Source organism: Lampetra fluviatilis, chromosome 47, assembly GCF_964198595.1.
Source record: "Lampetra fluviatilis chromosome 47, kcLamFluv1.1, whole genome shotgun sequence".
NCBI classification, from domain to species: Eukaryota; Metazoa; Chordata; class Hyperoartia; order Petromyzontiformes; family Petromyzontidae; genus Lampetra; species Lampetra fluviatilis.
In genome coordinates this window covers 700,518-722,341 of record NC_136321.1, presented here as the reverse complement: position 1 = coordinate 722,341, position 21,824 = coordinate 700,518, and the positions used below count along the sequence as shown (strand labels likewise).

General features: G+C 53.5%; 1 protein-coding gene across 3 annotated transcripts in view; it reads left to right on the top strand.

Annotated features, from left to right (window-relative positions):
• The first annotated feature begins 15,385 nt into the window (after positions 1 to 15,385).
• TULP4 (TUB like protein 4) overlaps positions 15,386 to 21,824 on the top strand; it is a 55,318-nt gene continuing 48,879 nt past the window's right edge. For 2 of the 3 annotated variants that reach the window (XR_013640104.1, XM_078877203.1), the window contains exon 1: positions 15,386 to 15,676. The gene's annotated coding sequence lies outside the window, so the exon portion shown is untranslated. The remainder of the gene's footprint in view (positions 15,677 to 21,824) is intronic. The other variant, XM_078877204.1, reaches the window with a different exon arrangement.

The window sequence follows — 21,824 nt, the reverse complement described above, 5'->3', positions numbered from 1 at the left end:
GGCCCAGCAGTCTCTGGCGTAGTGGCCCCTACGCCCGCAGCGGAAACATTCGGCGTCGTTGCGCCGAAGCGCAGGCCTCGCCTCCTGACGGCCCCGTTCTGGTAGCGCCGCGCGCGGTCTCGGCCCGCCGCGTCCCGTCCATGGAGCGGAGGCGGCCGTCAGTTGTTGAGGGCCCCGGTCATCCGGAACATAGACAGCCTGCGCAGGGTTCCAACCCAGCGCATCCCCTTCTTTGACGGGCCCCCCCGTCCACGCCGTCACTTGTTTCCAGCGACGGAGGTTGAATTGCGCATCGAGACACTTAGCAGCCGTCCGGGAAGTTAGCTTCTCATGCCCACACACAGGCATGGGGATCCCCAGATCCCGAGACAGCTCCAACATTTTCCCTAATATGAGAGGCTCGAGCAGGTCCTGTGGCGTCTCAGGATAAGCTGCCATGGCCAGCTCCAGCACCGCACCCCTGAACGCCACGGGCGACTCCTCTGGTGCTCGTTGTCGTTGAGCGAATCGCCGATGCGCATCATCTGGTGGCTCATAAGCATCGGCCATTTCTTGAAAAACACCACATAAAGTTGCCTTCTTCTCGGTCGTTATGGAACGGAAGAATCGGACAGATTCGTCGTCCAGGAGAGTCGGCAACACCTCCAAAGCCTCCGCATCGGTCCATCTTGCTGTGCGTACCGCCGCCAAGAAGCGGCAGGCGAACGCGCTCCAGTCCCCACCGACGGAAAATTCTTTAACCGTTGTAAGGTGGCGACTCCGACTCCTCTTCCCGCCGTCTTCCAATGGTGGTGGTTGTGATGGCAAATTCAAAATGGCGTCGGCCCGCGGCGTGGCCAAGATGGCGGTTTGGCGCCACGGAGCGCGCAAAATGGCGGCCTCTTGCCGCGTGGGCAATGGCGGCGGCAGGACAGGCAACGTGGCGGCCCGCGGAGCACCAATTGCATCATCCATCGTTCCTGGCGCGACGAGATGGCATAGATGCGCCAGGACGTCCTTAAGTGCCTCCAGTTGTACCGCCATCGCTTGCCATCGTTGATCCGCGTCTGATGATGTCGACGGACCCGCCACCGCGCCAACATCCTCCACTCCCGTTCCCGTGGTCGCCTCAGCCGGGCTCTCCTCCACCACCCCAACAGGATCCGTGATTGGATGGAGTTCGTCGTCGTCGGACGAAGAAGCCGATGCAGGCGCCGGATTAACTTTCTTCCTCACTTGTTTCGACATGCCGTTGCACTTCCGACACCAGTGTAATAAACGACTGGACCACGATGTCTGGCTCAGTGTCCTTTATTCGGTTCGTGCTGTACACCCACACGGCTGTCTTTACTCTGTAGCTTCTCCACGGTGCTGACTCCAATGTCGGCCCGATCCACAACAGCAGCTCCGCTGCTGTTTCTCTCACACAGCCCCCCTTGGCTGTACTCGCTGCAACTCCTCTCCCTCCGCAGCTCTGACAGCCTCTTGCTGTCTCTCTCTCTCTCCGCAGCTCCTCCTGGCAGCCACACCGCTGCCTCTAACACGCAGCCCTCTCTCCCTCTCTCTCCGCAGCTCCTCCTGGCAGCCACACCGCTGCCTCTAACACGCAGCCCTTCTGGCTGTCTCCTCTGCAGCTGCACACCACTCCGCAGCTTCCTCTTATCTTCGGGGTTGGCTCCCGATGGCCGTCGGCGCCCCCCCCCCTCTCCACACTCGCCCGCGTGGCCTCACTCTTTTCCGCTCACACCCCGACTGCCTTCCCCTTCCGGTTTACCCGCTTAAGGACCCGAACCTTCCCCCCACGTCACATGACTCCACCCCCCGTGACGTCACATCCGGAAGGTCGCTTACGCCCGCATTACACTAGCTTTAAATTAAGACAAAATCTTTAGCGATACACTTCAAGTAAACGCAATCAACTATTTGTCGCGAGGTGAAACATATACATTTTAAAAAATAATGGCATGAACCTAGCAGAAGTGGCGCAGGAGGGCAGTCGCCAACCGGCAATTCTATTTACACCGTAACATTATTTTTTTTACTATCGCAGAAGCTTCGAATAAAAAATGGAAAAATAAAAAAAATAGTAAAGAAAAAAATGTTCCAGGCGAGTTTCGAACTCTCGAATCCTACGTTGGTATTAAAACAAAAATTCACAAAACTTGTTCGCAAACCACTCAACCACTAAGGCTTCCATACAAAATATGAATTGCTTTAAACTAGCCAATTAATGGATTAATTGATGCCGATTTTAATACATGCATGCATTGTCACCGGATCTGAATACGTGTGCAAGATTTGGAATTCATTAGACAACAGGAAGTAGACTAAATTTTGATTACAAGATTTGACCACGACAAACATAGGAGTCAAGTTAAGTAAAACCGTTTAATTAAACCGTTGAAAAAGAGCTTCATAGCTCATCGCATTCCTCCAGTCTAAATAAAGATTCTGAAATCCAAACAGATTTGTCAATTGGCCCAGGTCTAGCAACACTGTGCAAAATCCCGTCATAAAATTACACACAACACCTGTACGAGATATTGGAACAAATCAATACCTTGCCACCCGAACACAGATGCCAATTCTCCAAATTGTCTGGGTCAAACCCGGACAGAGGATGAGTGAGCGATTGAGCGACTGAGTTGTTGAGTGAGTAGATGAGCGAATGGGTGAGCGAGTGAATCGTTGAGTGAATGAGTGAGTCAGTGGTAGGGCCTCCACTAGACATGTTTCTCAATCGGCCTAGGTCTGTCAAAACTGTGCAGTCTACTGTAATAAAGTTAAACAAGCAAATGCCGGTAGGAGATCTTAGTACAAGTCAATTCCTTCCACCTGAACACAGATGACAATTCCCACCAACAAATCTGGCCCAAGGTGATGTTTAAAAAGTACCCTACTGCTTTGTCATGTGTCAAATCAATTATCTCAGACATTGTGAGACATGCTACGAAAATAAAAGTGTAGTGTGGTAAAATAGGTGGTGCGCACTGCTACCCGAGGGCAACCGAGGGCAGGCAGGTGCGCGTGTGCAACTTAAGGTTGCACGTGCAAACCACCACCTCTTTAACGGGAAATTCGGTTGCAGACGGGTCGGTCTGGGGTCGTACGCTGGCATCGGAGGTGTTGCCTTGGAGACGTGCAATAAGGAGTGATTGATGGTCTGACAGGCGCCAGCCTGTCGGACCATAAAAAGACACAAGGGAGGAGCTGGATAATTGGGAGGAGGATATAAGGGGGTGTGTGAGAGCGGAGCGGGAGTTCGGGTTCTGGGACCAAGGTGAAGACATCTCGCCACTGCCGCTCAAGCCAGGGATAAATCTCAACCCTCACGAATCGAGGGGCGGGTGATGGTTGATCCCCCCGCCCGGATAGGACAAGTGAGAGCGTCTGAGGGAACGTAGGTGAGGGCAGCGGTGCAGAGGAAGAGGAGCTGTGTGCAAGCTCTGTGTGAGCGAAGCCTCTGTGTGAGCCCTGCTGTGTGCAAGCTCTGTGTGAGCGAAGCCTCTGTGTGAGCTGCTGTGTGCAAGCTCTGTGTGAGCGTTGCTGTGTGCAAGCTCTGTGTGAGCGCTGCTGTGTACAAGCTCTGCGTGAGCTGCTGTGTACAAGCTCTGTGTGAGTTGCTGTGTGCAAGCTCTGTGTGAGCGCTGCTGTGTACAAGCTCTGTGTGAGCGCTGCTGTGTACAAGCTCTGTGTGAGCTGCTGTGTGCAAGCTCTGTGTGAGCGCTGCTGAGTGCAAGCTCTGTGTGAGCGCTGCTGTGTACAAGCTCTGTGTGAGCGCTGCTGTGTACAAGCTCTGTGTGAGCTGCTGTGTGCAAGCTCTGTGTGAGCGCTGCTGAGTGCAAGCTCTGTGTGAGCGCTGCTGTGTACAAGCTCTGTGTGAGCTGCTGTGTGCAAGCTCTGTGTGAGCGCTGCTGTGTACAAGCTCTGTGTGAGCGCTGCTGAGTGCAAGCCCTGTGTGAGCACTGCTGAGTGCAAGCTCTGTGTGAGCTGCTGTGTACAAGCTCTGTGTGAGCTGCTGTGTGCAAGCTCTGTGTGAGCGCTGCTGAGTGGAAGCTCTGTGTGAGCGCTGCTGTGTACAAGCTCTGTGTGAGCTGCTGTGTGCAAGCTCTGTGTGAGCGCTGCTGAGTGCAAGCTCTGTGTGAGCTGCTGTGTACAAGCTCTGTGTGAGCTGCTGTGTACAAGCTCTGTGTGAGCGCTGCTGAGTGCAAGCTCTGTGTGAGCGCTGCTGTGTACAAGCTCTGTGTGAGTTGCTGTGTGCAAGCCCTGTGTGAGCACTGCTGAGTGCAAGGTCTGTGTGAGCGCTGCTGAGTGCAAGCTCTGTGTGAGCGCTGCTGTGTACAAGCTTTGTGTGAGCGCTGCTGAGTGCAAGCCCTGTGTGAGCACTGCTGAGTGCAAGCTCTGTGTGAGCTGCTGTGTACAAGCTCTGTGTGAGCGCTGCTGAGTGCAAGCTCTGTGTGAGCTGCTGTGTGCAAGCTCTGTGTGAGCGCTGCTGTGTGCAAGCTCTGTGTGAGCTGCTGTGTGCAAGCTCTGTGTGAGCGCTGCTGTGTGCAAGCTCTGTGTGAGCACTGCTGTGTGCAAGCTCTGTGTAAGCTGCTGTGCACAAGTTCTGTGTGAGCGCTGCTGTGCACAAGCTCTGTGTGAGTGCTGTTGTGTGCAAGCTCTGTGTGAGCGCTGCTGAGTGTAAGGTCTGTGTGAGCGCTGCTGAGTGCAAGCTCTGTGTGAGCGCTGCTGTGTACAAGCTCTGTGTGAGCGCTGCTGAGTGCAAGCCCTGTGTGAGCACTGCTGAGTGCAAGCTCTGTGTGAGCTGCTGTGTACAAGCTCTGTGTGAGCGCTGCTGAGTGCAAGCTCTGTGTGAGCTGCTGTGTGCAAGCTCTGTGTGAGCGCTGCTGTGTGCAAGCTCTGTGTGAGCTGCTGTGTGCAAGCTCTGTGTGAGCGCTGCTGTGTGCAAGCTCTGTGTGAGCACTGCTGTGTGCAAGCTCTGTGTAAGCTGCTGTGCACAAGCTCTGTGTGAGCGCTGCTGTGCACAAGCTCTGTGTGAGTGCTGTTGTGTGCAAGCTCTGTGTGAGCGCTGCTGAGTGCAAGCTCTGTGTGAGCGCTGCTGTGTACAAGCTCTGTGTGAGCGCTGCTGCGTGCAAGCTCTGTGTGAGCTGCTGTGTGCAAGCTCTGTGTGTAGAGCTGTGAGTGCGGAGCTGTGAGTGCGGAGCTGCTGAGAGAAAGAGCTGCCGCAGGCAGGTCAGCGAGGTGTAAAGTAGATAGGGGAAGTTGGTTAACAAAGTGACCGCATAGACAGAGATAGGAGTGCCTACAACTGGTGCGAGAGAAAGTAATAAAGTGTAAGCAGGTGGCTTGAACAACGTGTCTGACTGAGTGATTCTACACGACACTACAAAAGTATCGGACGGGTAACCTTTTTTCAAAACATCTCGCATCAACTTTGGCTTGTGTGTGTATTTGTGCACGCACTGCAAATAGCAGCAACTCAAAAATACTGAACTGAAAATGATACCCCCATCTTAAACACATGATGATGATGAAGACACTCATCTGCAGCCTTTGCAAAGCCACGCTGGTCAGTAAAAAAAAATATCTCTCCTGTTCAAGTGATCAGTGAGGCATTGGTGCTCATCTCCTGTTTGCAGCCCAAACCAGTGGTCAAAATTACACAGCCATATGGCAGGGGCCGAGTCCCTCTATCGAACAAGACCTTGCTTTGCTGGCCTCCTCCACAGAGAGATGTGTGGGCTCAGCCAATCTCTCCCCAATCAAAATTTGAACTCTGAACCTTGTGAGCCGCTCGCTCTACCACTGAGCAGCCACCTGGCCACTACGGGGGTTGTACAATTATTTTAACTTCGTTCCTCAGTTCGCTTGTTCTGGTGAGGGTCGTGGCGACAGCACGTTAAGTAAGGCGGGCCAGACCTCCCTTTCCCTGGCGACAGACTCTAAAACTACATTACTATACACTGCACACTACTATACACTACTACACTATACACGACTACACTATAGATTACTATACACTATACTATTGTAGTGTGTTAACTTAGACGCACACTTGTACTTGGAGGCAAAACTTTATTTAACACAACGGGTAACTCTAACAGGATAACAGCATAGGGTGGTGACGACCATGGCTAACTAAACTGACACTCGGAAAGAAAATGCTATAGTCGGTCCGGACAGCTAACGGGCTGCCTGGTCCACACGTGGAGACCAGAGACCGAGGATCGAGGATGGCGATTTAATTCCCAGAGTTGAGCGCCGCAATCCCTCTTGGGACCCCGCTTATAACTCCCCTGGCCTGGATGGCTCCGCCCATGGCCAAGCCCCCCTTCCAGAACCCTCGTGGGGAATCTAGATCTCTATCACATGATCCTCTCACCCCTGACTGGGCCCCCCCCCTTGTCCGGTCACGTGCCCTCCCGGGTTCACCTCGCTGTCACATCCTGACACGACCCCCTTCTCAGCGACACCCGGGCTCTGCCCTTCCAGTACCACCCCTCACACGGCACTGTCTCTACACTGCGCTGGTCCCCTAGAGGCCACCACATCACTCCCCCCCCCCCCCTTTCGTAAAACACAGCCATCCCGGCTCTCAAAAATCGCAACGCAAGGGTGTGCCTCCCAACCATTAACATCAATAAATAACCAAAGACCGCGCAATACATACTATATATACAAAATGTATAGGCATTGAGAAAAAAAGGGGGGGGGGGGGGGAAGAAAGAGAGATGGAGGAGAGAGAGGACAACAACAACACAATAAAAAAAACCGCTGGCAATGTACAGCACCCCAGCTCCTCCACCCCCACCCGCCCTGTATGTGTGACAGCACCCCTGAGTACGAGAAGGGCCAGGTTCAGCCAATGACTCGATCGACTCAGGAGTGCGACAAGTAGCTAAACTACGCGGGAACACTGCACGGTGGAGGTGAGTTACTTGAATCTGGCAGTCCTCGAACGAGTCCGTGTAGTCGGACCCCCAGGTGAGGTGGGCCTGGGCTCCCTGGGAGACCTGGGGGGAATTTGAACATGGCTTAATGGGTGCGGCCCCACCCGAGAAGACACAACCGTCGGTGGAGAACGGCTCTTTTATGGGCGATCCGCTCCATGCTGAGCGTCCGTGGTTGACTCATCTGGCGAGGATGTCAGACGCTTCGGTTTTTTGGGCGGCACAGAATTCCCCTGAGGCACGACCTCAGCAGATGCCTTCCCCAGCTCCTCGGGCACACTGGACACTCGGCCCTTGGGTAAAGCAGATGAAAGGGACACTCTCGAAGCAATATAGGGTTTGAGTCGTGACGGGTGAACAAACCAGGACTGTCGGCCAAACTGAATTTTCACACATTGAGGCATATCGGCCTGTATCACGTTGACCGGATCTCTCCAAGGTTTGTACAATTTTGGGGAAGTACCCACCAGCACTTGAGGACAGTGCAGCTTACTCGGCCCCGTCTTAAGTTGGACGTCAATTGGGGGGTCCTGCTCTCTGCCGTACATGAAAAAAAATGACAAGAACCCAGTAGACGCATGAGGGGCCGTTCTGTAGGCTGCGAGCACCCCGGGGATATGTAAATCCCAATCGCCCTGGGACTCGCTGACCTGCTGACTCAGCATAGACGCCTTACCATCCCGTCGGTTTGGGGGTGGTAGGGCGATGCACGGACCTTTTTGGTGCCCAATAGGTCACATACCTCCTTAAGTAATTTCAAAGAAATGTTTTTGCCCTGATAAGTAAGGAGGCACTCCGGGGCCCCCTTATCCAACATGTACCCGTGAAGGAACGCCTCCGAAATAACCGCCGCTGACTGGTTGGGAATCGGCCAGGCCATAGGCCAACAAGAGAAATATTCGATGCTCACTAGTGGTCGAAAGGGTCCGAGGATGTCAAGCGGGACGAGCTCTTTAATCCGGGAAACCCGAATAGATTGTAAGGGCCAGCAGCACATTTTTAGCGGTGGTTTCCGCCGAGCGCATTATGTACACCCCTTCAGAACTTTGTATACATCACCCGACATTCCAGGCCAAAAGAAGTCGAGCCTGAGGGTTGCTAGGGTCTTACGAACACCCAGGTGCATTAGGCGTTCGTGCATCGCCACAATTAATGTACCCCTCAGCTCCGTGTGAACAACAATACTATAGCGGTGCAACCCGCCATCCCAGTGCATCAGCAGACCCCCCTTTAGAATGAGCGGGGCTACCCCGCGGCAGTCCCCCCCGTCCCTGGCATCCATGACGCGGCATCGCAATTTTAACAGGGAGGCATCCTCCACCTGGAGGCGCCCCCATTCAGCATGGGACAACCTAATGGAGGAATCGCACGCTTCCGGAGCATCTGAACAGTCGGGCGGTGGAACATCCGCCGACGCCACAAAGGAGGGACATTAAACCTCCACAGCCGGTTTACAGTGGCCTGATTCCATGAGACATGCGCACCCATCACCCGGCGGCGGTCGCGACAGCGCATCCGTGTTTACATGCCGAGCACCCTTCTGGTAGGAAACTATAAACGAGTAGTCCTGCAGGATGTCTAACCATCGAGAGAGTTGGCCGGATGGCTGTTCAATACGCAACGCATTCTGAAGAGTGGCATGGTCCGTGCGTACCTCAAAGGCCCTGCTATAAAGGTACGGAAGGTACTGCTGGATAAAAAAATAAATGGCCAGCAGCTCCCATCGCGTGAAGCAATAGCGCTGCTCGGCCGGTGAAAGGACTCTGCTGCCATACGCTACTACGCTCTCTACCCCGTCCACTACCTGCGATAGCACGGCACCGATGCCGGTGTTGCTGGCGTCTGTATCAAGAAGAAAGGGCAGTGAAAAGTCGGGGAATCTAAGCGGGGGGGGAGGCGTTAACCAACCTGTCTCAGAGCGCAAGAAACGCTGCCTCCTCATCCCCCCAGTGAATTTTTTTGCCCTTTGGTCGTGAGAGCATGGAGGGGTTTCACAGTGGCAGCGAATCCAGGCACAAACCGACGGTAGTAGGAGGCGAATCCAACAAAACTTCGCACCTCCCCTACAGATTTTGGGGTCGGCTATGTTCGTAAGAACGCGGTCTTATGGGGATCGGTAGCTATCCCCGTCTCACTTACAATGTGGCCCAGGTATCGCACTGACTTCTGGAGCAGGTGGCACTTCTGGGGTTTACATTTTAGGTTGGCGGCCCGCATTTTAAGAAAAACCGCTCGCAATCACTGTAGATGTTCTCCAAACGTGCGACCAATGACAATGACATCGTCCAAGTATATTAAATAGGAGTCCCACTGGAGCCCCGCCAAGACCAACTCCATGAGCCTTTGGAATGTGGCTGCAGCCGAGTGGAGACCCATCGGAAGCCGGTTAAACTTGAAAAGCCCTAGTGGCGTATGGAACACAGTTTTGGGCCTCGAGCTGTCATTTAGGGGCAGTTGCCAAAAACCTGACAGCAGATCAAGCAGGCAAAAGAACCTCGCTCCCGACAGAACATCCAACAAGTGATCCATACGTGGTAGAGGGTACACGTCAGCCACCGAGATTTTGTTAAGTCTGCGAAAGTCAACGCAGATATGCAAACTCCTGTCGTGTTTTTTCACCAGAACAATGGGAGCACCCCACGGCCTGTTAGAAGGGCCAATGATGTCAGCAGCCAACGGACTGTTAGAAGGACCAATGATTTCCGCAGCCAACATATCATTGACCACCTGATGCACATGTTCCTTTTCCTTGGGGCTTAACCTGTAACGGCTCTGACGAATTGTAGCCGTGTTTCCCGTATCAATGTGGTGGCTCAAACGGGTAGTACGGCCCACATCGTTATTGGTTTATTCTGAAAATGTCAGAGAACTCTAGCAAGAGTGAACGTAACTCAGCCCTCTGCATGTCAGACAATTCGGAATTCTCGGAGAAAAAATCCTCAACCCACTTCTCCCCACCCTCGGATCCTTTTTCCGGCGTCGACCCAACCTTCACACCCCCAACAATGAGCCCATCACAACCTGCGGCCGACGCGTGGGCCAGGACGATGCCCGCCTGTATCACGGACGCGCCTAACCCCGCGTTAAGGACTTGGATAAAGGGCTCCTGGTCATTGGACACAAGCGTTTGCGCACCCAGAAATGTTAGATCCCGGGTCGCTGTATTCGAGGGGCCTAACAGGATCCCCCTGGCTGTGTCCACCTTGTCGAACTGCTTACGCAGCCGCACACCAGGCAGAATAACAACCATTCTGCTCTCCAGCACCTGAACTGTGGTGTGTGCCACGCGCAACCGGGTGGGGGAAGATAAAAATGCCATACCCTGGTCTACGAGGATTTTTAGGGGCATCTTAGCCAAAAAATCCATACCCAGTAGACAATTCGGGATTCCGAAATGAGAACCGGTCCTGTTAACTGGATGTCCCCAATGCCCACCGTCACCGAAATTTGACCCACAATTCCCAATGAGCCGCCATTCAGGCTAAACATGGAATGTTAATGGCAGACAGGGCGCGAGATTTCAGGGGCAAAATATAAAAAATCGTAGCAGAAATGATGGTAGCGTATGCTCCTGTGTCAATTAGCATGCGTACCTCCACCCCCTGTATTGTGCCAATTACGGTCGATGATTCCGCCACCGCGGCAACGACACGATAGGCCAATTCCGACCACTGAACAGGTCGTAGAGGCCATCCATCACTCGGCAACACCCGACTCTCCCGCTGCGCAACCCGACGAGAGTGAACGCCAGAAGAACACGAACTGATGCCCGAGCGTGATGAGTGAAGTGACTGCAAGGACCGAGTGTGAGGTGTGCCGCGACTTGTTTGGGGACACTTGCGGATGAGGTTGACTGAGGGGAAGACGACGGCGGTCTGGCGTGTCGTCCCCGTGCGGCATGGCAACCAAGAGAGATGTGTCCCGGCAGGCTGCAATGGTAGCAGATGACTTGACCACTCTCCAGGCGAGGGAAGGTTCTCCTTCCAGGGTCGCGCCTCCCTCGTCGCTCCATGTCACCTGCTCGCCAGCTCGTGTCATTCACCGATGCCCAGGCCTGCGCGGGCTCGTTATCCTTGCGCGTGTCCAGCATCCCTGTGGGAGCGGCACACGCCAGCATTCCAGCACGTCGTTTCTGGTGGATGTGCGCCTGTATGCACCGTGCGATCCGCAGAGACGACAAATCGTCCTCTTCTGTCGCCGGCAAGACGACGTCAAGCTCATGCGCCAGCGCAAGCAGCTGTTCAAGCACCAACAAATCATACCCTGCTTGGTCCATCTTGGGGTACGCTGCCTGCGCCAATGACACTAGGGTGCTGCAGAAAGCGAGGGGCGTCTCGGCCTCCCCCCCGCTTCTGCGCGGCGTACCTGTGTCGGACGGTGGACAGTGGATCATAAATAGCCGCCATTTCAGCGAAGGCTCTCAGTAGTGTGTCCCTTGCAGCCGGTGGGATGGCATAGAATGCCTCCAAGGAATCGTCGTCAAGAATTGTGGGAAGCGCTCGTAGCGCCTCCACCTCTGACCAGCCTGCCAGAGCGCAGTTGGCCGTGAAGCGCCACCGAAAAGCCACCCAGTCACCGCCGGCGGCCGTGAATTCTCGGACAAACGGCAGCCGTTGCTTGCGTGATGGAAGTTCCAGCGACGGCGTTGGTGGTCTTTCAAGTGTGGCGGGCTCTCCAACTGGTCCGAGCCGCAAAATGACGGACACGCGCGCGGGCTGTGCGCTTGCAGTTCCCCCCGTGGGCAGTAAAATGGTGGCCGCGCTCTCGGACCGCATGGCCGAAGTCTCCCGTATGCCGAATCCTCTTGATCTAACTCCACGACCAGCGCTGCCGCGGCTTGTAAAAGCTCAGTGAGGAGTGTGCGACACATCCGACGCTCTTTCCCTGGCGGTGTCGAAGCTGTGGCGCCGTGCTCTCCTTGCTGCTCCGCCGGCTGCGTCGTCTCGTTCACCTTGTCCGGAAGCAGTCATCGTCGGGGCAGTCTGGGGAATGATCCCCTCGTCGTCTTCGTCATCCGAAAAAGTCTTGGTAAGTTGCCATCTTCTTGTAAACATACCACTGACCCTAGGATTATCACTGAGTTAAATTTGACCACTTCTGACGCCAGTTGTAGTGAGTTAACTTAGGCTAAGGGGCTGCCTGGTCCACACGTGGAGACCGGAGACCGAGGGCCGTGGATCGAGGACGACGACTTCATTCCCTCTCAGGACCCTGCTTATAACTCTCCTGGCGTGGCTGGCTCCGCCCTTTGCCACGCCCCCCTTCCAGAACCCTCGTAGGGACTGTGGATCCCCATCACATTATCCTCTCACCCCCGACTGGGGACCCCCTGCCCCCCCTCGGCACTGTCTCTACACCGCGGTGGCCCCCTCGAGGCCACCACACTACTATACACACTACTATATACTACACTACTATACACTACACGATACATTACACTACTATACACAAACTCTAGCTCTTCCTGGGGAATTCTCAGGCGTTCCCAGGCCAGCCGAACGATGTAGTCCCGCCAGCGTGTCCTGGGCCAAGTGGGAAGTGCTGCCCGGTAGACTTCCAGGGGGAGTCTACCAGGGGGCATCCTTACCAGGTACCCGAATCACCTCAACTGGCTCCTCTTGATCCAAAGGAGCAGCGGCTTGACTCTAAGGCTCTCCTGGATTACCGAGCTCCTCGCTGGATCACGGAGAGTGAGCCCGGCAACCCTGTGGAGAAACCTCATTAAGGTCTTAACTTGCATGGAGAAATCTTCACACGAGTCTACCGAGGGACCTTAAATACTAAATTCTGATTAACACGTAGTAGGCTTTTGTGACCAAGATTATCCATAATTAACACGTAGGCTTTCTGGACCAATATTATCCATAATAAAGGTTTTTTTGGGTTAAATTGCATAAATATAAATGTGTTGTTAAACCCGCCACCACCCGAAACTGACAATTAGTAAGGTCTTTGTCACGTAAACAAAACGTGCCAATTAACGACATATTTAATATTGACGAGATCTCACCAAAAAAACCCCTTTATTATAGACTCTATTCTGAGTTTCTATTTGGGATGTATGAGCTGCTCTGGGGAGCATCCAGGGACAGAACCAAGTGTTATCTCTACAACAAATGCCATTGCAGAGAGAGGAAACACAACAGCCCGCTCAGAAGCCACCAGAGCTGCCCGTCACTACAGATGACAGAGGCACCACCGCTGCCAATTCACCAACACTGCGCTTATTTACACCCAGTATAGCCTCGCTCAGGAGGGTCCTGCCAAGTGTATTGCAGTAGGGAGCGATGTCGCTGCTGCTGTGCGATCCCAATTGAGTTCATTTGCATTGTAAGTTTTCAGCATTGGGATGTTTGGCCAATACCAGTTACATTGTACTTTTTGTTTACCTATGGGAGGAAACCAGATACTCCGGAGTAAACCCATGCAGAACAGGGGGATAACATACAAACTAGACACTGAGTCGGGAATCGAACCCATCAGTTTATTGCTGTGAAATATAAAAACTTAGGAATCTTCTGCGTTGGATACTTCACAAGGTATTTGTTTGTGAGGTCTTTTGAACTCTCCAAGCTTCATTGGGGTCGATTTCGCATTGTTTAAGGTGAAGCGCATGGGTCCAAAAGGGCCTTGCGTGAATTCTCGCGCTGACGAGGGACGTTGAACGTACTGCGCCGTGGCTCGCCAGCAGAGGGGGGGAAAGCGACACGAGCAGAGTGGAGTCCCGCATGACTCGCTGCCCATGTGACCGACAGGCGCGACTGGGTTTCCTTTGAATAGAGAATAACACTCACCCCTCACTCACACCTCAACTCACCCCTTACTCACCCCTCACACACCTCACTCACCCCTCACTCACACCTCACTCACCCCTCACCCCTCACGCACCTCACTCACCCCTCACTCACCCATCACACACCTCACTCACCCCTCACACACCTCACTCACCCCTCACTCACCCCTCACTCCTCACACACCTCACTCACCTCACTCACCCCTCCCACACCTCACCCCTCCTCACTCACCCCTCACACACCTCAATCACCCCTCACTCACACCTCACTCACTCCTCCTCACCCATCCTCACCCCTCCTCACTCACCCCTCACCCCACCTCACTCACTCCTCACCCCTCCTCACCCGCACCTCACCCCTCCTCACCCCTCCTCACTCACCCCTCACCCCTCCTCACTCACTCACCCCTCCTCACTCACCCCTCACTCACCCCTCCTCACCCCTCCTCACTCACACCTCACTCGCCCCTCCTCACCCCTCCTCACTCACCCCTCACCCCTCCTCACCCCTCCTCACTCACCCCTCACTCACCCCTCCTCACCCCTCCTCACTCACCCCTCACTCACCCCTCACTCACACCTCACTCCTCACCCCTCACTCACCCCTCCTCACTCACCCCTCACTCACCCCTCACTCACACCTCACTCACACCTCACTCACCCCTCCTCACTCACACCTCACTCACCCCTCCTCACTCACCCCTCACCCCTCCTCACCCCTCCTCACTCACTCCTCACTCACCCCTCCTCACCCCTCCTCACTCACACCTCACCCCTCCTCACCCCTCCTCACTCACACCTCACCCCTCCTCACTCACCCCTCACTCACACCTCACTCCTCACCCCTCACTCACCCCTCCTCACTCACACCTCACTCACCCCTCCTCACTCACACCTCACCCCTCCTCACTCACACCTCACCCCTCCTCACTCACCCCTCACTCACCCCTCACTCACACCTCACTCCTCACCCCTCACTCACCCTCTCCTCACTCACACCTCACTCACCCCTCCTCTCTCACCCCTCCTCACCCCTCCTCACTCACCTCTCACCCCTCCTCACCCCTCCTCACTCACACCTCACCCCTCCTCACTCACCCCTCCTCACCCCTCCTCACTCACACCTCACCCCTCCTCACCCCTCCTCACTCACTCCTCACTCACCCCTCCTCACTCACCCCTCACTCACCCCTCCTCACCCCTCCTGACTCACCCCTCACCCCTCCTCACCCCTCCTCACTCACACCTCACTCACCCCTCCTCACTCACTCCTCACTCCCCTTCAGCGCGACCCCCGCCCTTCGCCCCCGCCCCGCCCGCTCCTCCAGGCCCGCCCCCTGCAAGGGCGCCTCCCCCCGCGCTCAGCTCGCGCATCCAGACGCCGCCACCCCCCCTCATGCAGGGTCCGGGGCCGCCGCGTCACCCCGGGCAGGGCGACGAGGAGGAGGAGACAGAGGCGCGGGGAGACGCCGAGACAGAGACACGCGGACACAGGGCGAGACACGGGGCGGAGACACGGGGAGACGCAGGGAGACGTGGGGAGACGCGGGGATAGGGGGGCACCCTGAGAGAGACGCTGAGATTCTAGGAGACGGCAGGAGAGGAGGAGGGGGGGGGTAAGGGGGGTGGTGGTAGAGGGGGTAGAGGGGTGGTGGTAGAGGGGTGAGGGGGGGTCCAGGAGGCGGGGGGAGACGCGGGCCTCGTCTCGTTGTCTCCGAGCCCCCGGGCCGCGGTTCTGCCCGCGCGGGGATCGCGGCCATGCGAGGAGGCGAGAGCCGGCATCCTCCATCCTCGCCTCCATCCTCGCCTCCATCTTCTCCTGCTGCTTCGTCGTCTCCCCGCCCATCGCCCTGGTGGTGTTCGCGTTTAGCGGGCGCGGTGGGGAAGACGAGGTGGAGGAGGTGGCCCTGCTCTGCGTGACCACGGCCCCGCACCGTCAGCCCGTCCAGAGGCGAGAGAGACACTCACCCCTCATCACACACACAGAGTCGACCCTTACAGTAGCGGTGAGACACTCACCCCTCATCTCAAACAGAGGGATGCGTTACACGTGACAGACCTCGGAGTGGTGTCAGGGCTAAGAGCGGTGTCAGGGCTAGGAGCGGTGTCAGGGCTAGGAGGGGTGTCAGGGCTAGGAGGGGTGTCAGGGCTAGGAGTCGTGTCAGTGTTAGGAGTCGTGTCAGGGCTAGGAGCGGTGTCAGGGCTAGGAGCAGTGTCAGGGCTAGGAGCAGTGTCATGGCTAGGAGCGGTGTCAGAGCTAGGAGCGGTGTCAGGGCTAGGAGCGGTGTCAGGGCTAGGAGCGGGGTCAGGGCTAGGTGCGGTGTCAGGGCTAGGAGCGGTGTCAGGGCTAGGAGTCGTGCCAGGGCTAGGAGGGGTGTCAGGGCTAGGAGCGGTGTCAGGGTCAGGGCTAGGAGTTGTATGAGGGCTAGGATTAGGTTTAGGTTTGTAATGTCGGTCAGGGTTAAGCCAACCCTTAATTATGGGAGTTCAATCCAACTCATGTTCTACAGCACATCACACCGCCGTGTTTCTCATCATTGCAGTGTTTACTTGTGGCAGCACTGTTGGAGTTTGTGTGCACAATTCACGATTTTGATGCTCTCTGCCCATGCCAATAATCACTGCAGAGTCATTGACTCTAATTTACAGCAGCATCCTGTCTCTGTTGTCCCTGAGTCACCCAGCTTGGCCCTCTAACAGTAATCGCAGATCTCAGTGGGCTCTCTCCTGATGTTAAATGTAATGTTCATTTTGTTTAACCAGGTGATAACTCAAGAGACCAGGGTAGTAGTCTAATTTGCAAGAGTGACCTGCTCACCAAAAGTTACAACGGTTTTATATGAAGGACATGAGTTACTCTCCTGTATTATCAGCCAGGCTAGATTCTTCTTCTCAATAGGCTGCAATCACATTCATGTTTGTGAAGTCGCTCTCCCACACCGTGACCTCGAGTGTGGACGTTCCTATGCCGCTACCCAGAAAATGACCCACTCAGCCATGACCTCACGCTGACCTTTTGTGCCACCCCATGCACGACGTCCGTACTGGTGTCAGGCCACAGAGAATTCCTGCTGCTCAAATAAGCGTCTAGGTCATTGCTGCTCATCTCCTGTTCACGGCCCTGTTCAGTGGTGAAGTTCCACATTCCTGTGGTGGGGGCGAGTCTAATCCATTGGACGACTACTATTGACGTCCCCACAAAGTGGCACTTGTTTTATGAACCCCAGAGGAAGGGATGATGGTCTGTGTCAACCCCTCCAATCAGGATTTGAATTCGTAACCTTCCGATTGTGAGCCACTCACCCTACTGCCAAGCAGCCACCTGGCCAGTGTGTACTGGTGGCGTATGGTCCGATATTTACGTGGGATGCTGCATCACTCCAGAAGGCCGTGCGTATCAGTAGAGCACAGGCCAGTGCATGCCAGTGGAATCCCAGATGCAGCCCCGTGTCAGGGGCCTCTGCTCACGCTCGAGCATCGTACGCCCAGCAAGGCCAGAGGCTCATCAATGCACGTACAGTGTTGTTATGACGAAGACGGTCATCACACACAACACCGTTATCTTTGTGCAATTGGTGCTGCGCTTATTAGCATATGTGGGATGCTTCAGTGTACATCGTGTGTGTAAAGGATGTGTGCACGTGTACATCGCGTGTGTAAAGGATGTGTGCACGCTGCATCACGGTGAATGGAGCCTCTCTCCTGCCTTCTGAAAGCACCGAATCCTGTTCTTGTTGCACACCACGCGCTTACATTCCTTTTTATTCACTGCACCTCTGTAGATGAGGCACCGTGTCGGAGGGCTGTCGCCCAGTTAAATGCAGGATTTACTGTCCTTTTGTCATCCCGTTCCTGTGGGCCGGTGAGTGTTGTATTCCCTGGGTTTCATCTGGGTTCTCCCGTTTTCTTCCCGTCCACAAACACTGCTTAGAATGCAATTGGATAAATAGGCTTCGTGCATGATCCTCAAGATTAAGAGTCCTGAGACTCAATGAGGATTCCTTGGATAAATACCAGCTGTATTTGTGTTGCCCAAATAAATTTTAACAATCTCCAGATATTTTAATTTTGCATGGACAAATATGTTTAAGAGTTGTTGCTGCCATGGTAATACGTTGTGTGTGTTTAATGCTCTTTTAAGTCTTCATTGTGAGTCGATGAATGGTAGACATTGCCTGTGAAATTTCACACCAGCCCCATGCCAGACGCCAGCATCTCATGAGCCAATCTCACTCCCTCCCTCCTCGCCTGCACGTCCCAGGCCAGACACTCCCACAGCCCAGGCAGGAAATCTATGCGAGGGACTGTGGCCTACTGGAGCTGTGAAAGCCATAAAACAATCACGGCGTGAGACTTGCGTGATGTGGAAAGGGGATTTCATTATTGGATCCCTGCCCATACTCGTCCCGGCGTCTCGCAATGCGACTGTTGCAGGTTTGGGACAGGGTGGCGGGAGCCACTGGTGTGTGACGGCTGCTGAGATGAGATGTGAATCCAGGCGCGGCGCCCGAGTCGGTCAACCGGTGCGGGTGGTGGCAGCAGCCCTCTGTGCACTCTCTCACTGTCCCTCGCCTCGTGCAGCTGGGAGATGAGCAAACGGTCATAAAACAACGCATTGCACCTGCTTCTGTTGCACAGTCAAGGGTGCTCAACCGGTGATGTCTAAGACCTTGCAGGAATGGTCGTTCGCCGTATGAAGATGAATACCGTTTTGGATGCCGTCGGAAGTTACCGGGTGGTTTCGGAGCTTTTGGCGGTCGGCGCGCGAGCCGCTGGGTCAGTCTGCGTTTTAAATCTGCATTACTTAATATATCTCATACCGATATGTGGCTGGCCTGCTTGCACTGTATCGCCGTAAATCACCCACTCGCATTGCGTGCACAAGGACAGTCCTGTGGCCATTGTGCTCCCTACTCGGCCAGTTCCCACAGCCAACGGCTCAATTCCTGCACACGCCTGGTGATTTCTAATGAAACCATAACCAGATAAAGCCCAGTAACATGATATGTCTCATTGTATTGGGCGTGGGTGTTCTGCTACAAATTCGACATTTAAGACCCCATAATATCATCATCATCTTCGTAATTGTTATTGTGGTGGAGCAGTAGCTCAGTGGTTCGCGCACTAGCTATGTTTGATTCCCAGTATCAGTGATGAGTGATATCTAAACCAATCCTCGTCACTGCCCCACTTCACCATCCCACGCTGATCAGCATGGTTACATGTGCTCAAACAACCCCTATGACTAACACGGCATGTTGGGGAGGCTTTTGTACAGCATCGGATTAATATTCATACAAATCTACATTATTGGTAAGAACGTGCTGCAATTTGCATATGTCCATGTGTGCAGTCTCAAATGCCATCCTGGTTTTACAGAAGTAGGTTTAACCATTTCAGAAAAGATATGAATGGGCTCTCATCAGGATAAATAGAGGATATTCAAAGAATACGACACTGCATGGGGAGACACACAGAGTCTGGATCAATCTCAACATGGGGTTTATTTGCCTTTCATGAGCAATGTTGTGGGCTTCAATTGTGAGACACAATAGTGGTCATGTGCCCCATTGAGTCACGAGTCTTCACTTAAGAAGAGTTGTTGCCCTGGAGATCGATATTCGGTCAACGGGTTGATGATGGCATTAGGTGGGATTTATCACTTAACAGAGTATGTCGTGTGAAGGCTGCCATCTTCTTGGAAAGCCAAATGGAGTTCCCAAGAAGTCACAACACCTCATGAAAGACCTGACGCAGCATATCCCTGACTTCGATCTTCCGCGAAGCACGTCCAGATCAACCATGGCAGATGCGGGTACTTGATGCACAAGTGCGAAAAATAAAAATAAAAACATCTTCAGTGTGCAACTGTGGTCACCCATAAGAGCCCATGGAGCATATACCAACTCAGGAGACATCACCAAAGTAGTTATACATTCTGCTTCTCTTGATTCAAGTATCTGGCTTAACCCTCTCAATGTAAAATAACAGCTGTTGCTCTTAATCAACATCAGCTGTAGAAGAAGAATATTTTGAAGAGGAGAGTCTCAGCTAGGCGGTTAGGGGTAAGAAGTGGTCTCGTACTGTCGTATGGCTGATGTAGATGCAGAGCAACAACTACAATTGTCACATTCAGGTAGTCAAGCCAGATCACCTCCTCAGGAGCAGCGGAGTGTATCACTAATATCTCCATATTTATGGATCAAGCATTGTGTCGTTATAAGGCATTGCGTCATTATAAGTTATATGGTCTGTTCTGAATCACCACAGTCACACATTGGATAGTTTATAATTTTAAATGTGTGCATCTGCCACGGTTTGTACGGATGCTATTTAAGATGGACCGTGAGCTTTGTGGAAGATCAAACCCAGGGATCTTCTGCGTTGGGTCTTTCACGAGGTGTTTGAGTTCTTTTGAACTCCATTCAGCTCTCCAAGCTTCTTTGGGGTTGAACTCGCATTGATGATGGTTAAGCGCATGGGTCCAAAAGGGCTTATGTGACTTCAAGCGTTAATGAGGGACGTTATTGAGGTCCTGATGAATGGGAAGGCGACTGTTTTCCACAATTTGCAAGGTGTCCCAGAGGGTTTCAGCGTTGTGGCGGATGGGTGGGATAGAGATGTGGTGACATCCCGGGCAGCCAGGGTGTTGGGGTTGACTGGAGGGTTCCAGTGATGCACCGCATTGCAGTGTTCAGTTGGACATTAACAAGTTGAGTGGTGACTTCTTCTGGTCCATACTGGTGCACAGTACTTGGCTACAGAGTACATAAGGGTCATTTAACACAGGCTTTCACGACCAATATTATACATTTTTGAGGGTTTTTGGGTTTTTTTTTGGGTGAATATAAATGTGTCGTATAACCTACCACCACTCGACACAGCCAATGAGTAAGGTTTGTGACGTAACAAAACATGCCAATTAGTTTCGAGTTCAGCACACTGGTGTGTTGGAGGTAAACCCAGTCCTCGAATGGTAAATGTCATGGGTTTACTCTCCAACACATCGATGTGCTGAACTAATAACTCATTGGTATGTTTTGTTCACGTGACAAACCTCACTAATTGGCTGTGTCAGGTGGTGGCAGGTTTATTGACACATTTATAATTTTATGATCTAACCCAAAAAAAACTCTTATGGACATGGGCCATTATTGATGTCCGTAGTACTGGTGCTGAAACACCCCAGCTTGTTTGCCAGTTTTTGGACCAGGTTGACCCTTGTGTTGGACTTGACGGGTACCTTTTTCAGTTGGTCGTGAAAGTTTTTCGTACAGTCCATCTTCATTTCGAGATAAGTTGTGGGGTCGTATCGTACAGTGTTACTGCAGAAGGTCACTTTCAGAGTGTGCATGGCGCTACTATGATCAAGATGAAATGCAGTGACTGTTGCTTTGTGGAGATTTGGCTTGAGCCTCCATTTCCAGAAATATTCCCTCATGGTGTTTCGGTCTTGGTTCAGTGTGGATTTGTTGTCGTTGAAAGTGGCTGCTTGCGTTGCCAAGGCAAGGTAATCCGCATAAACAAGTTTGCATGACCCAGTTGGCGGCATGTCGCTCATATAGACATTGAAGTGCGTTGGCGCGAGTACTGAACCTTGTGACAATCCATTTTTGAGGAACCTGGGTGAGCTGGATTTGTCGCCCATATAGACACGCAGTCGCCTATTGCTCAGCATCGACAAATCAGGTGTATTGTTTTGAGGCAGGAGCTTCAACGTCATTGGCCTCGATGTGTATCAGAAGGGCCACAACTTGGTCAAAGCAGTTGCATTTGTGCCGGGGATCCCTGACTTTATAGGTTAGGAGTGATATTGGTCCATAGCTTCCCTGGTCGTTGGTTGGCTTGCCCGGTTTGGGTATGGCAATGACCATCGCCTCCCACCATACTTTTAGGGTACATCCTGTTTTCATGGTTTTGGGGTACAGTTTTGCCAGCCATTGGAGTCCCCTCGGGCCTAAGTGATGGAGAAATTCTGGGGGGGGGGGGGGGATAGATACCATCTCTGCCGGCAGCCTTGCTTTTTTAATTGCAGCCAGACCCTCCCTCACTTCATTTGTGCTGCTGGCGTTGGGGTCTTGTGAATAAATTGAGGCTAT